We start from the raw sequence: 12,500 nt of genomic DNA on the forward strand, positions 1-12,500 counted from the left end.
AGCCCAACCCAAAACCGATCCCGAGCGTTCGAACGAAGATTTCGATGAAATCGAAGAACGAACGCGAAAGGGATTGGTTTTGGGTTGGGCTATTTTTTTTTCGAGCGAGCGGATGCGAGCGAGCAACGCGTAAGAGCGTATCGTTGCGTCGCAGGGACTTTGAAATATTCGCCACTGTTCGAACGTTCGAGTCGAAATAACTCGAGAAAAAGCGTTATAACGCATCGAAATTATCAGTGAAATCGTTACGTATCGACGAAATCTAGTCGAAAGTAGCGATTTCACTTTATTTTTTTAAAAAATTTCATCCTCCGGACCAACGTGACCGGGACGTTGGAACTTAGAATTTTTTCGCCCCGTTACGAAAGTACCGAAAGTTCAACTCGAAATAACTCGCTAAAAAGCGTTATAACGTATCGAAATTTTGCGTGAAATCGTTACGTTTCGACGAAATCTAGTCGAAAGTAGCGATTTCACTTTATTTTTTTAAAAAATTTCATCCTCCGGACCAACGTGACCGGGACGTTGGAACTTAGAATTTTTTCGCCCCGTTACGAAAGTACCGAAAGTTCAACTCGAAATAACTCGCTAAAAAGCGTTATAACGTATCGAAATTTTGCGTGAAATCGTTACGTTTCGACGAAATCTAGTCGAAAGTAGCGATTTCACTTTATTTTTTTAAAAAATTTCATCCTCCGGACCAACGTGACCGGGACGTTGGAACTTAGAATTTTTTCGCCCCGTTACGAAAGTACCGAAAGTTCAACTCGAAATAACTCGCTAAAAAGCGTTATAACGTATCGAAATTTTGCGTGAAATCGTTACGTTTCGACGAAATCTAGTCGAAAGTAGCGATTTCACTTTATTTTTTTAAAAAATTTCGTCCTCCGGACCAACCTGACCGGGACGTTGGAACTTAGAATTTTTTCGCCCCGTTACGAAAGTACCGAAAGTTCAACTCGAAATAACTCGCTAAAAAGCGTTATAACGTATCGAAATTTTGCGTGAAATCGTTACGTTTCGACGAAATCTAGTCGAAAGTAGCGATTTCACTTTATTTTTTTAAAAAATTTCATCCTCCGGACCAACGTGACCGGGACGTTGGAACTTAGAATTTTTTCGCCCCGTTACGAAAGTACCGAAAGTTCAACTCGAAATAACTCGCTAAAAAGCGTTATAACGTATCGAAATTTTGCGTGAAATCGTTACGTTTCGACGAAATCTAGTCGAAAGTAGCGATTTCACTTTATTTTTTTGAAAAATTTCATCCTCCGGACCAACGTGACTGGGACGTTGGAACTTAGAATTTTTTCGCACCGCTACGAAAAGGCCGAAAGATCCCCTCCAAATAACTCGTTAAAAAGTGTTATAACGTACGAATATTTTTCAAGAAATCGTTATAACTCGATAAAATACGTCGGGATTAAGCGTTTATATCGTCGGCAGACGGATATAAAAACGTTTGGACCGACACGACCGGTCGTTGGAACATAGAAAAATTCCGAGCCGGTACGTTGGGACTTAGAAAAATTCCGAGGGCGAAAAAGTTTTTTCGAGTTTATTCGTTAAAAAGCGTTACAAGGTATGAATTTTTTTGCATAAATCGACGTAACTCGACGAAATACGTCGGGATTAATGGTTTATTTCCGTCCGAGAACGATTTTTAAAAACGGACCTATGCGGCCGGTCGTTCGTACTTGGAAAATTTTCGGACCGAACACTCTTTTTCGATTAATTCGTTAAAAAGCGTTATAACGTACGAATATTTTTCAAGAAATCGTTATAACTCGATAAAATACGTCGGGATTAAGCGTTTATATCGTCGGCAGACGGATATAAAAACGTTTGGACCGACACGACCGGTCGTTGGAACATAGAAAAATTCCGAGCCGGTACGTTGGGACTTAGAAAAATTCCGAGGGCGAAAAAGTTTTTTCGAGTTTATTCGTTAAAAAGCGTTACAAGGTATGAATTTTTTTGCATAAATCGACGTAACTCGACGAAATACGTCGGGATTAATGGTTTATTTCCGTCCGAGAACGATTTTTAAAAACGGACCTATGCGGCCGGTCGTTCGTACTTAGAAAATTTTCGGACCGAACACTCTTTTTCGATTAATTCGTTAAAAAGCGTTATAACGTACGAATATTTTTCAAGAAATCGTTATAACTCGATAAAATACGTCGGGATTAAGCGTTTATATCGTCGGCAGACGGATATAAAAACGTTTGGACCGACACGACCGGTCGTTGGAACATAGAAAAATTCCGAGCCGGTACGTTGGGACTTAGAAAAATTCCGAGGGCGAAAAAGTTTTTTCGAGTTTATTCGTTAAAAAGCGTTACAAGGTATGAATTTTTTTGCATAAATCGACGTAACTCGACGAAATACGTCGGGATTAATGGTTTATTTCCGTCCGAGAACGATTTTTAAAAACGGACCTATGCGGCCGGTCGTTCGTACTTAGAAAATTTTCGGACCGAACACTCTTTTTCGATTAATTCGTTAAAAAGCGTTATAACGTACGAATATTTTTCAAGAAATCGTTATAACTCGATAAAATACGTCGGGATTAAGCGTTTATATCGTCGGCAGACGGATATAAAAACGTTTGGACCGACACGACCGGTCGTTGGAACATAGAAAAATTCCGAGCCGGTACGTTGGGACTTAGAAAAATTCCGAGGGCGAAAAAGTTTTTTCGAGTTTATTCGTTAAAAAGCGTTACAAGGTATGAATTTTTTTGCATAAATCGACGTAACTCGACGAAATACGTCGGGATTAATGGTTTATTTCCGTCCGAGAACGATTTTTAAAAACGGACCTATGCGGCCGGTCGTTCGTACTTAGAAAATTTTCGGACCGAACACTCTTTTTCGATTAATTCGTTAAAAAGCGTTATAACGTACGAATATTTTTCAAGAAATCGTTATAACTCGATAAAATACGTCGGGATTAAGCGTTTATATCGTCGGCAGACGGATATAAAAACGTTTGGACCGACACGACCGGTCGTTGGAACATAGAAAAATTCCGAGCCGGTACGTTGGGACTTAGAAAAATTCCGAGGGCGAAAAAGTTTTTTCGAGTTTATTCGTTAAAAAGCGTTACAAGGTATGAATTTTTTTGCATAAATCGACGTAACTCGACGAAATACGTCGGGATTAATGGTTTATTTCCGTCCGAGAACGATTTTTAAAAACGGACCTATGCGGCCGGTCGTTCGTACTTAGAAAATTTTCGGACCGAACACTCTTTTTCGATTAATTCGTTAAAAAGCGTTATAACGTACGAATATTTTTCAAGAAATCGTTATAACTCGATAAAATACGTCGGGATTAAGCGTTTATATCGTCGGCAGACGGATATAAAAACGTTTGGACCGACACGACCGGTCGTTGGAACATAGAAAAATTCCGAGCCGGTACGTTGGGACTTAGAAAAATTCCGAGGGCGAAAAAGTTTTTTCGAGTTTATTCGTTAAAAAGCGTTACAAGGTATGAATTTTTTTGCATAAATCGACGTAACTCGACGAAATACGTCGGGATTAATGGTTTATTTCCGTCCGAGAACGATTTTTAAAAACGGACCTATGCGGCCGGTCGTTCGTACTTAGAAAATTTTCGGACCGAACACTCTTTTTCGATTAATTCGTTAAAAAGCGTTATAACGTACGAATATTTTTCAAGAAATCGTTATAACTCGATAAAATACGTCGGGATTAAGCGTTTATATCGTCGGCAGACGGATATAAAAACGTTTGGACCGACACGACCGGTCGTTGGAACATAGAAAAATTCCGAGCCGGTACGTTGGGACTTAGAAAAATTCCGAGGGCGAAAAAGTTTTTTCGAGTTTATTCGTTAAAAAGCGTTACAAGGTATAAATTTTTTTACGGGAATCGTTCTATCTCTATTAAATACGTCGGGATTAAACATTTTTATCGATTTTTTCAAAAAATTAGCGTTCGTCGAACTGACACGACTGGGATATTTTTCTAATTTTTTCGTTAATTAACGTTACAAGGTATATATTTTTTTGCATATTTCTACTTATTTTAACGTATTGTAATTGATTATAAACTTATTTTTTGTCCGTATTCGATAAAAGAGTATGTTTACTGATGCAATTTTTCGGTGAAAAAAAAAATTAATTTTTTGGTAAAAATGCATTTCTATTATGTTAATAAAACGTCTGGTAATGTATTTCGATGGTTGGATATTGGCTTTGTATAGTAGTGATCGAGCGTTCGCGAGACTAAGTTCCAGCGTCCCTTCCGAACGGTACGTTGCTACGGAGGTTTTGCACCGTAAGCGCGCGGCCGCTAGCCCGGCCGGCGCCGGCCTTCCGGCTGGCGCTTTCGTATCTATAAGAGAGACGTCGAGCCGGACGGTTCGGTCGGAACAGCGTTGAGCGCGTGGCTATTCTACGGCCTCGGTTGAGAATTCAGTCACCGCTCCTCGAGTCTTAGTGTATTTTACGCTATTTCTCGACTGTTCCTCCGTTCTCGTTCTGGTTTTTTCTCTACACTGCTGCGCCGCGGGTCGCTGTCCTGGACGTAATGACCAAATATCGTGGCAAGGTTCCCCTGAGTCGGGAAGCTGGTGACCTGTGTGTACGTATTCTAACAAAAATTGTTAGATGCGTGTGTGCTTGTACTAACTGAGCATCGATTCATTCAAAAGAGTATAACCGTCTGCTTTCTATAAAAACTTCTGCTTTCGCAGAAGTATCCGATGAGGCGGTAGGAGCGTACTATCTTTGCGTAGTATGTCTTCTGCCGAAAATGTTCTACCGATTGAAAGAATATTCTTACGGTATGTCCAGCGCGACGCACTGGGATACGCGCTTGTTCGTTCAGCGTGAGGTGCGTATACGTGCTTTACCGCTAAGATATTCTAATAAGTCTTTTTACACGAAGACAGCATTATGGAAATGTTCCTTTAGAAGTACGATTCTAAACATTTTATATAAGACTATGAGAAAGAGAGAGAGAGAAGAGAGGAGGTGGAGTTGAGAATTACAAAGTGGCTGCGAGCGGCGTTCGAAGATTATTACTGAACTATGGGTGTATCTCGAACGTCGCTAGGAGATATATTTTATAGATATATCTATCTTAAGAACGAAAAGTCTCGTCGTACGGTGCTTACGTCCCACCTACGACACGAAGAGAACTTAAACGAAATTTATAAGAATTGTTATACGAATAAGATCCCTGGTTGATCCTGCCAGTAGTCATATGCTTGTCTCAAAGATTAAGCCATGCATGTCTCAGTACATGCCGCATTAAGGTGAAACCGCGAATGGCTCATTAAATCAGTTATGGTTTCTTAGATCATACCTACATTTACTTGGATAACTGTGGTAATTCTAGAGCTAATACATGCAAACAGATTCCGACCAGAGATGGTAGGAATGCTTTTATTAGATCAAAACCAATCGGTGGCGGATGGCTCGTCTGTCCGTCCATCGTTTGTTTTGGTGACTCTGAATAACTTTGTGCTGATCGCATGGTCATCTAGCACCGGCGACGCATCTTTCAAATGTCTGCCTTATCAACTGTCGATGGTAGGTTCTGCGCCTACCATGGTTGTAACGGGTAACGGGGAATCAGGGTTCGATTCCGGAGAGGGAGCCTGAGAAACAGCTACCACATCCAAGGAAGGCAGCAGGCGCGCAAATTACCCACTCCCGGCACGGGGAGGTAGTGACGAAAAATAACGATACGGGACTCATCCGAGGCCCCGTAATCGGAATGAGTACACTTTAAATCCTTTAACGAGGACCAATTGGAGGGCAAGTCTGGTGCCAGCAGCCGCGGTAATTCCAGCTCCAATAGCGTATATTAAAGTTGTTGCGGTTAAAAAGCTCGTAGTTGAATCTGTGTGTCACAGTGTCGGTTCACCGCTCGCGGTGTTTAACTGGCATTATGTGGTACGTCCTATCGGTGGGCTTAGCTCCTCGCGGGCGGTCCAACTAATATCCCATCGCGGTGCTCTTCACTGAGTGTCGAGGTGGGCCGATACGTTTACTTTGAACAAATTAGAGTGCTTAAAGCAGGCTACCTTCGCCTGAATACTGTGTGCATGGAATAATGGAATAGGACCTCGGTTCTATTTTGTTGGTTTTCGGAGCCCCGAGGTAATGATTAATAGGGACAGATGGGGGCATTCGTATTGCGACGTTAGAGGTGAAATTCTTGGATCGTCGCAAGACGGACAGAAGCGAAAGCATTTGCCAAAAATGTTTTCATTAATCAAGAACGAAAGTTAGAGGTTCGAAGGCGATCAGATACCGCCCTAGTTCTAACCATAAACGATGCCAGCCAGCGATCCGCCGAAGTTCCTCCGATGACTCGGCGGGCAGCTTCCGGGAAACCAAAGCTTTTGGGTTCCGGGGGAAGTATGGTTGCAAAGCTGAAACTTAAAGGAATTGACGGAAGGGCACCACCAGGAGTGGAGCCTGCGGCTTAATTTGACTCAACACGGGAAACCTCACCAGGCCCGGACACCGGAAGGATTGACAGATTGATAGCTCTTTCTTGATTCGGTGGGTGGTGGTGCATGGCCGTTCTTAGTTGGTGGAGCGATTTGTCTGGTTAATTCCGATAACGAACGAGACTCTAGCCTGCTAAATAGACGTAACTTATGGTATCTCGAAGGCCCCCGGCTTCGGTCGGTGGGTTTTTACTACCAACGTACAAACAAATCTTCTTAGAGGAACAGGCGGCTTCTAGCCGCACGAGATTGAGCAATAACAGGTCTGTGATGCCCTTAGATGTTCTGGGCCGCACGCGCGCTACACTGAAGGAATCAGCGTGTTTTCCCTGGCCGAAAGGCCCGGGTAACCCGCTGAACCTCCTTCGTGCTAGGGATTGGGGCTTGCAATTATTCCCCATGAACGAGGAATTCCCAGTAAGCGCGAGTCATAAGCTCGCGTTGATTACGTCCCTGCCCTTTGTACACACCGCCCGTCGCTACTACCGATTGAATGATTTAGTGAGGTCTTCGGACTGGTGCGCGGCCAATGTGATAAGCATTGCCGATGTTACCGGGAAGATGACCAAACTTGATCATTTAGAGGAAGTAAAAGTCGTAACAAGGTTTCCGTAGGTGAACCTGCGGAAGGATCATTAACGATACGATACCAAAAGAATTTGACTTGAACACATATAAAAACTATGAAATATATATCACAATGGTCGGTAAGGAGCCGTACTCCTCCTGTATCGACGAAAGTATATACGACGTATTAACAAGCTATATACTTTAACAAACGAAAACGCCAGGGAGCTTGGCAACCTCCGTTGGCACGAATAGAAATATTCTTAAGGAGGAGACGACCCTCCAGCTACGGAATTATACGAAGAGAAGGTGGCACTCTCTCTCGATCATCGGGATGAAGAGATATATATATACAAGTATAAAAACGAAATGCGAATGAAACTTATTCGAGGCGCCTGCGTGAGGTCGTAAACAGAAAGACCCGCCGTCTCCGAATAAAACATATAACATATAATATATATATATATGAAATTCTAATAAAAGGGAACTCTAGCTTCGAAAGAGCCAACAAAAGTTAAGGCTCGATATCAAACGAAAAAATTACGATGGAAACCAGGTGTAAAGAGAAATGCAGTCGTGGCGCCTGCGAGAGGCCGTACACAGAAAGACCCGCCGTCACGATCTCGTATTTCGTATTTGCATCGTGGAAACCGTACAAACGAAATATAAAAGTCCATGCAAACTAATAAGAAAATCTCTAAAGTGCCTCGTGTCGGAGTGATCATGCTCGCCTATTCTCTTCTATGTTTCGTGGTCTGTGTTGCGTTTGTTCTCCTCCTAGCAACGGGACATATCGAAGACTCCTCTTTGGGATCGAACGAAGCGTCTAGAACGAGTCGACGAGAGCGAAAGAACTTGTAGCGAGTCGCGCAGAGCGAAAGGATACCGATATACATCTTCGAAGGTTCTCTTCGAAGATCCATGGATACCTTCTGCGTCGACTTCTCTCGTCTCTTTCATCGAAACTCTCGTCGTTCTCGAAACGTGCTTCCTACCCAAAGGGCGTGTGCTCTTCGTATGTCGTTTCGTTCGAAATAACGAAACCACGTGTAACATACTCGTGGATCGGGTAACCTAGAACGAAGACGCATCGCGTGGATGTTGGCCCGCTATGCGACGATGACCGATGATGATGATGATGATGATGATGATGATATGATGATGATGTCGATGTCGACGACGACGACGATGAAGACGATGTGTAGCAACGATTCGTAACTAGTCTAGCCGAAGTTCGTTCAGAGGGGAACGCCGCCGGCTTCGAAGCCTCGATGTCGTGAGTCGGACACCCGTGCCGTCGCTAGAGTTTTTCAAACTCTGCTTCTGGATATTGGGACGAAAGACCGCTCGAGGACGACGACAGCCGTGCGTGCGTATCCCATCGAATTTTTTTTACACCACCTGAACGAGACTAAAGTTTCGTCTAGTTGATCGTCTACCGTCGCATAATGTATATTATATACCGTTCAGAGGGGACCGGCTGTCTATCCTCGTTGTCGTGAGTCGGACACCCGTGCCGTCGCTAGAGTTTTTCAAACTCTGCTTCTGGATATCGGGACGAAAGACCGCGCGAGGACGACGGATGCGAGTCCCATCGAATTTTTGACTTACACACTACCTGAACGAGACTTAAAGTTTCATATTATATACCGTTCAGAGGGGACCGGCTGTCTATCCTCGTTGTCGTGAGTCGGACACCCGTGCCGTCGCTAGAGTTTTTCAAACTCTGCTTCTGGATATCGGGACGAAAGACCGCGCGAGGACGACGGATGCGAGTCCCATCGAATTTTTGACTTACACACTACCTGAACGAGACTTAAAGTTTCATATAATATACCGTTCAGAGGGGACCGGCTGTCTTTCCTCGTTGTCGTGAGTCGGACACCCGTGCCGTCGCTAGAGTTTTTCAAACTCTGCTTCTGGATATCGGGACGAAAGACCGCGCGAGGACGACGGATGCGAGTCCCATCGAATTTTTTATTTACACACTACCTGAACGAGACTTAAAGTTTCATCCAGTTTGTCGTCTATCATCGCATATATAATATACCGTTCAGAGGGGACCGGCTGTCTATCCTCGTTGTCGTGAGTCGGACACCCGTGCCGTCGCTAGAGTTTTTCAAACTCTGCTTCTGGATATCGGGACGAAAGACCGCGCGAGGACGACGGATGCGAGTCCCATCGAATTTTTGACTTACACACTACCTGAACGAGACTTAAAGTTTCATATAATATACCGTTCAGAGGGGACCGGCTGTCTTTCCTCGTTGTCGTGAGTCGGACACCCGTGCCGTCGCTAGAGTTTTTCAAACTCTGCTTCTGGATATCGGGACGAAAGACCGCGCGAGGACGACGGATGCGAGTCCCATCGAATTTTTGATTTACACACTACCTGAACGAGACTTAAAGTTTCATCCAGTTTGTCGTCTATCATCTCATATATAATATACCGTTCAGAGGGGACCGGCTGTCTATCCTCGTTGTCGTGAGTCGGACACCCGTGCCGTCGCTAGAGTTTTTCAAACTCTGCTTCTGGATGTTGGGACGAAAGACCGCGCGAGGACGATGGATGCGTGTGTCCCATCGAATTTTTGATTTACAAGACACACACTACCTGAACGAGACTAAAGTTTCATCGAGTTTATCATCGCATAACCCGTTCGGAGGGGACCGGCTGTCTATCCTCGTTGTCGTGAGTCGGACACCCGTGCCGTCGCTAGAGTTTTTCAAACTCTGCTTCTGGATATCGGGACGAAAGACCGCGCGAGGACGATGGCTGCGAGTCCCATCGAATTTTTGTTTTTTTTTTTTTTTTTAAAGAAAAAACACCACCCGAACGGAGATGTGTTCTATCTTTCGTCGATTTTTCATGCTTTCAGTCGGTCGCGTGGTCGCCATCCGTTCGGAGGGGATCGCCGGCTTCGAAACCTCGATGTCGTGAGTCGGACACCCGTGCCGTCGCTAGAGTTTTTCAAACTCTGCTTCTGGATATTGGGACGAAAGACCGCTCGAGGCGGACGGCCGCGCGAATCCCATCGAATCTTTACTATCACCCGAACGATGGAGAGATGCACGCGCGCTGTTTCTTGAATAATTGGACGAGAGAGTAGAATCAAACACATATATAACATGGGCTAGCCACCGTGCTTACTCGTTCGCGAGATCGTGTGCTGTACAGAGGATTCAGAATCGGGTGTATATATCCCCGTCGTTTCCTGACGAACGGAGCTTCGATCTCGATGGTTGTTATATATCATAATGTACTTTACGCCCGGCCGGCGAACGCGCGTATCTTCGCGCGTTCGTCGTTTTCTTTTTTTTTCGAACGTTTTTGTGTCGTCAATCCTATGGCGACTTCTGCGCGTTCGATTCCCGTTGGTCGAACGTGACGGAACTCGGCTTCGCTAGAACCGAGAAGAGTACATTTGAGTATTGAACTGTTGTAAATTTATAAAAGATTACCCTGAACGGTGGATCACTTGGCTCGTGGGTCGATGAAGAACGCAGCTAATTGCGCGTCAACGTGTGAACTGCAGGACACATGAACATCGACATTTCGAACGCACATTGCGGTCCACGGATACAATTCCTGGACCACGCCTGGCTGAGGGTTGCTCACGTAAACCTAAGACTGCTTGCGTTGCGTATCGTTACTCTCCGTATCTGTCTCTCTCTGTCCCTTCTTGCCTTAACAACCCGCCGTCGTTCTTCTTTATATAAGAGAACGTTTCAGAGTCGGACGAAGGTACAAGAACGAGGATACGAATAAGAGCGGACGGAGAGAACATACGCGACGTACGAGCGATTGTTGGACGCTCGTCGGCGTTCGTCGCGGTCGTGCAGAGACCGTGCAAGTCGTACGCATGCTCGATATATAATCTATCGTGTTCACGGGAGACTACGAAACTCTACCTCTGTCTCTCTCTGTCCCTTCTTGCCTTGACAACCCGCCGTCGTTCTTCTTAAAAATTATAAGAGAACGTTTCAGAGTCGGACGAAGGTATACGAAGGGATACGAATAAGAGCGGAGAGAACCGGTCACGGACCTGCGTGAGTGCTCGCGGCGTCGTGAGTCGTCCTTACGAGGGCGACCGCCCGCTTATGCACCGCTTCGTGTATCGGTTATCGAACGTATATACTCGTAGTGTTCTCCTCGTGACCGATTTTTTTTTCATATCAGGCGATATATGCTACGTTTGCCGGTGTTCGACGCACGAAGGTCCGCGCCCCCGACGTCGTCTTAAAAGAATATTATATTTGGCGAGACTGAGAGAGAAAGCAAATATGGGAACTCGGTCGAGAGAGGAGAGAAGAGAGAACCAAAAAAAAAACCTAAACTCGATGGCGTGCGAAACTTTGCCATAATCTACCGTCTTTTCTTAAGACTCTCGTACAGCCCCAGGGATCGAATGCCCACTCCGTCTCTTCGCGAAAGCGACTGACAACAACGAGGACCGTCGCATCGATGGGTCGTCGTTGCGTTTTACACGCTCTGTGCTTTTTTACAAGCCCCGAAAGTATCAGCCGTAGATCCGGGAACGCACACGCGAGATTTCTTCGAGCGCTCTGACGACTTAGGGAGGTATGATCCCCAGCGTCGCGCGGAGATCGGAGAGTACACGTACTCGTATCGGGACGAATTTTCCCCGTCGTCGTGTATCTCTCTGCCCGCGCGCCTGGCTCCCGAAAAGCCACGTTCGTCGGAAATCTTACATATTATATATGTAACGCGTGTGCGAACTAGCGTGTGTCTAAGATCGGCTATACACGGGTGCTGCTGTAACTACAAGCTCGAGGTGTTTTCCGCAGCGTTTCTGTACCCGAGGAAGATGCGCATGTGAGTCCGTTACGAAGTTGTTCGTACGGTCGTCGTCGTCGGAGAGATCGTAGACGAGGAAGAAGACGATCCCCTTTGGCGAGGCTCGAGAAAAAAACTTTGAGAGAGACGAGGTATACACGCGCGTACGACTATGTCGTGCGCGCGTGTGATTTTTTTTTTATGGCAATTCGACGCTTCGAGAATAGAGAAAAGAGAGTGTTGGTCATCCCATGCCTCTTCGTCGTCTATCGCTGGACCGCGCATCCTAACGTCGCGCCGGTCGTCCAGTCCCCGAACACACACACCCACCCGACGGTACGTCTCGCTCGCTTTTTCACTTGCGTGAGTTCCCGTACCGGGAACCGCTGGAATCGTCGAGAGAAGAGAAACGGCTGTAGGAGAAAAAGAGGACGGACGTTAAAAACCGGACGATCGTTACACGGATGTCTTGCGTGAGTCTTAGCTCGAACATGATACGACGAACGAAGTTTGGCACTTTGGCGAGATGCATAAAACGCTCGTACATACATACATACATATATATTGTATATCGAATAGAGAGTGTTCTCCTTCTATTCGAATTTTTTTTCTCTTTGAGGCGATTTTCGCACAGAGAA

At 45.2% G+C, this 12,500-nt stretch overlaps 2 non-coding genes across 2 annotated transcripts; both read left to right on the forward strand.

The window, feature by feature from the left end:
* Nucleotides 1-5,212: 5,212 nt before the first annotated feature.
* Nucleotides 5,213-7,135, forward strand: LOC126877635 (small subunit ribosomal RNA). The gene has a single exon (XR_007695204.1). It is a non-coding gene; the product is annotated as a small subunit ribosomal RNA (ribosomal RNA).
* Nucleotides 7,136-10,523: 3,388 nt separating this feature from the next.
* Nucleotides 10,524-10,678, forward strand: LOC126877641 (5.8S ribosomal RNA). Its single transcript, XR_007695210.1, has one exon. It is a non-coding gene; the product is annotated as a 5.8S ribosomal RNA (ribosomal RNA).
* The last annotated feature ends 1,822 nt before the right edge of the window (nt 10,679-12,500 follow it).

This window comes from Bombus huntii, unplaced genomic scaffold (assembly GCF_024542735.1).
Source record: "Bombus huntii isolate Logan2020A unplaced genomic scaffold, iyBomHunt1.1 ctg00000201.1, whole genome shotgun sequence".
NCBI classification, from domain to species: domain Eukaryota; kingdom Metazoa; phylum Arthropoda; class Insecta; order Hymenoptera; family Apidae; genus Bombus; species Bombus huntii.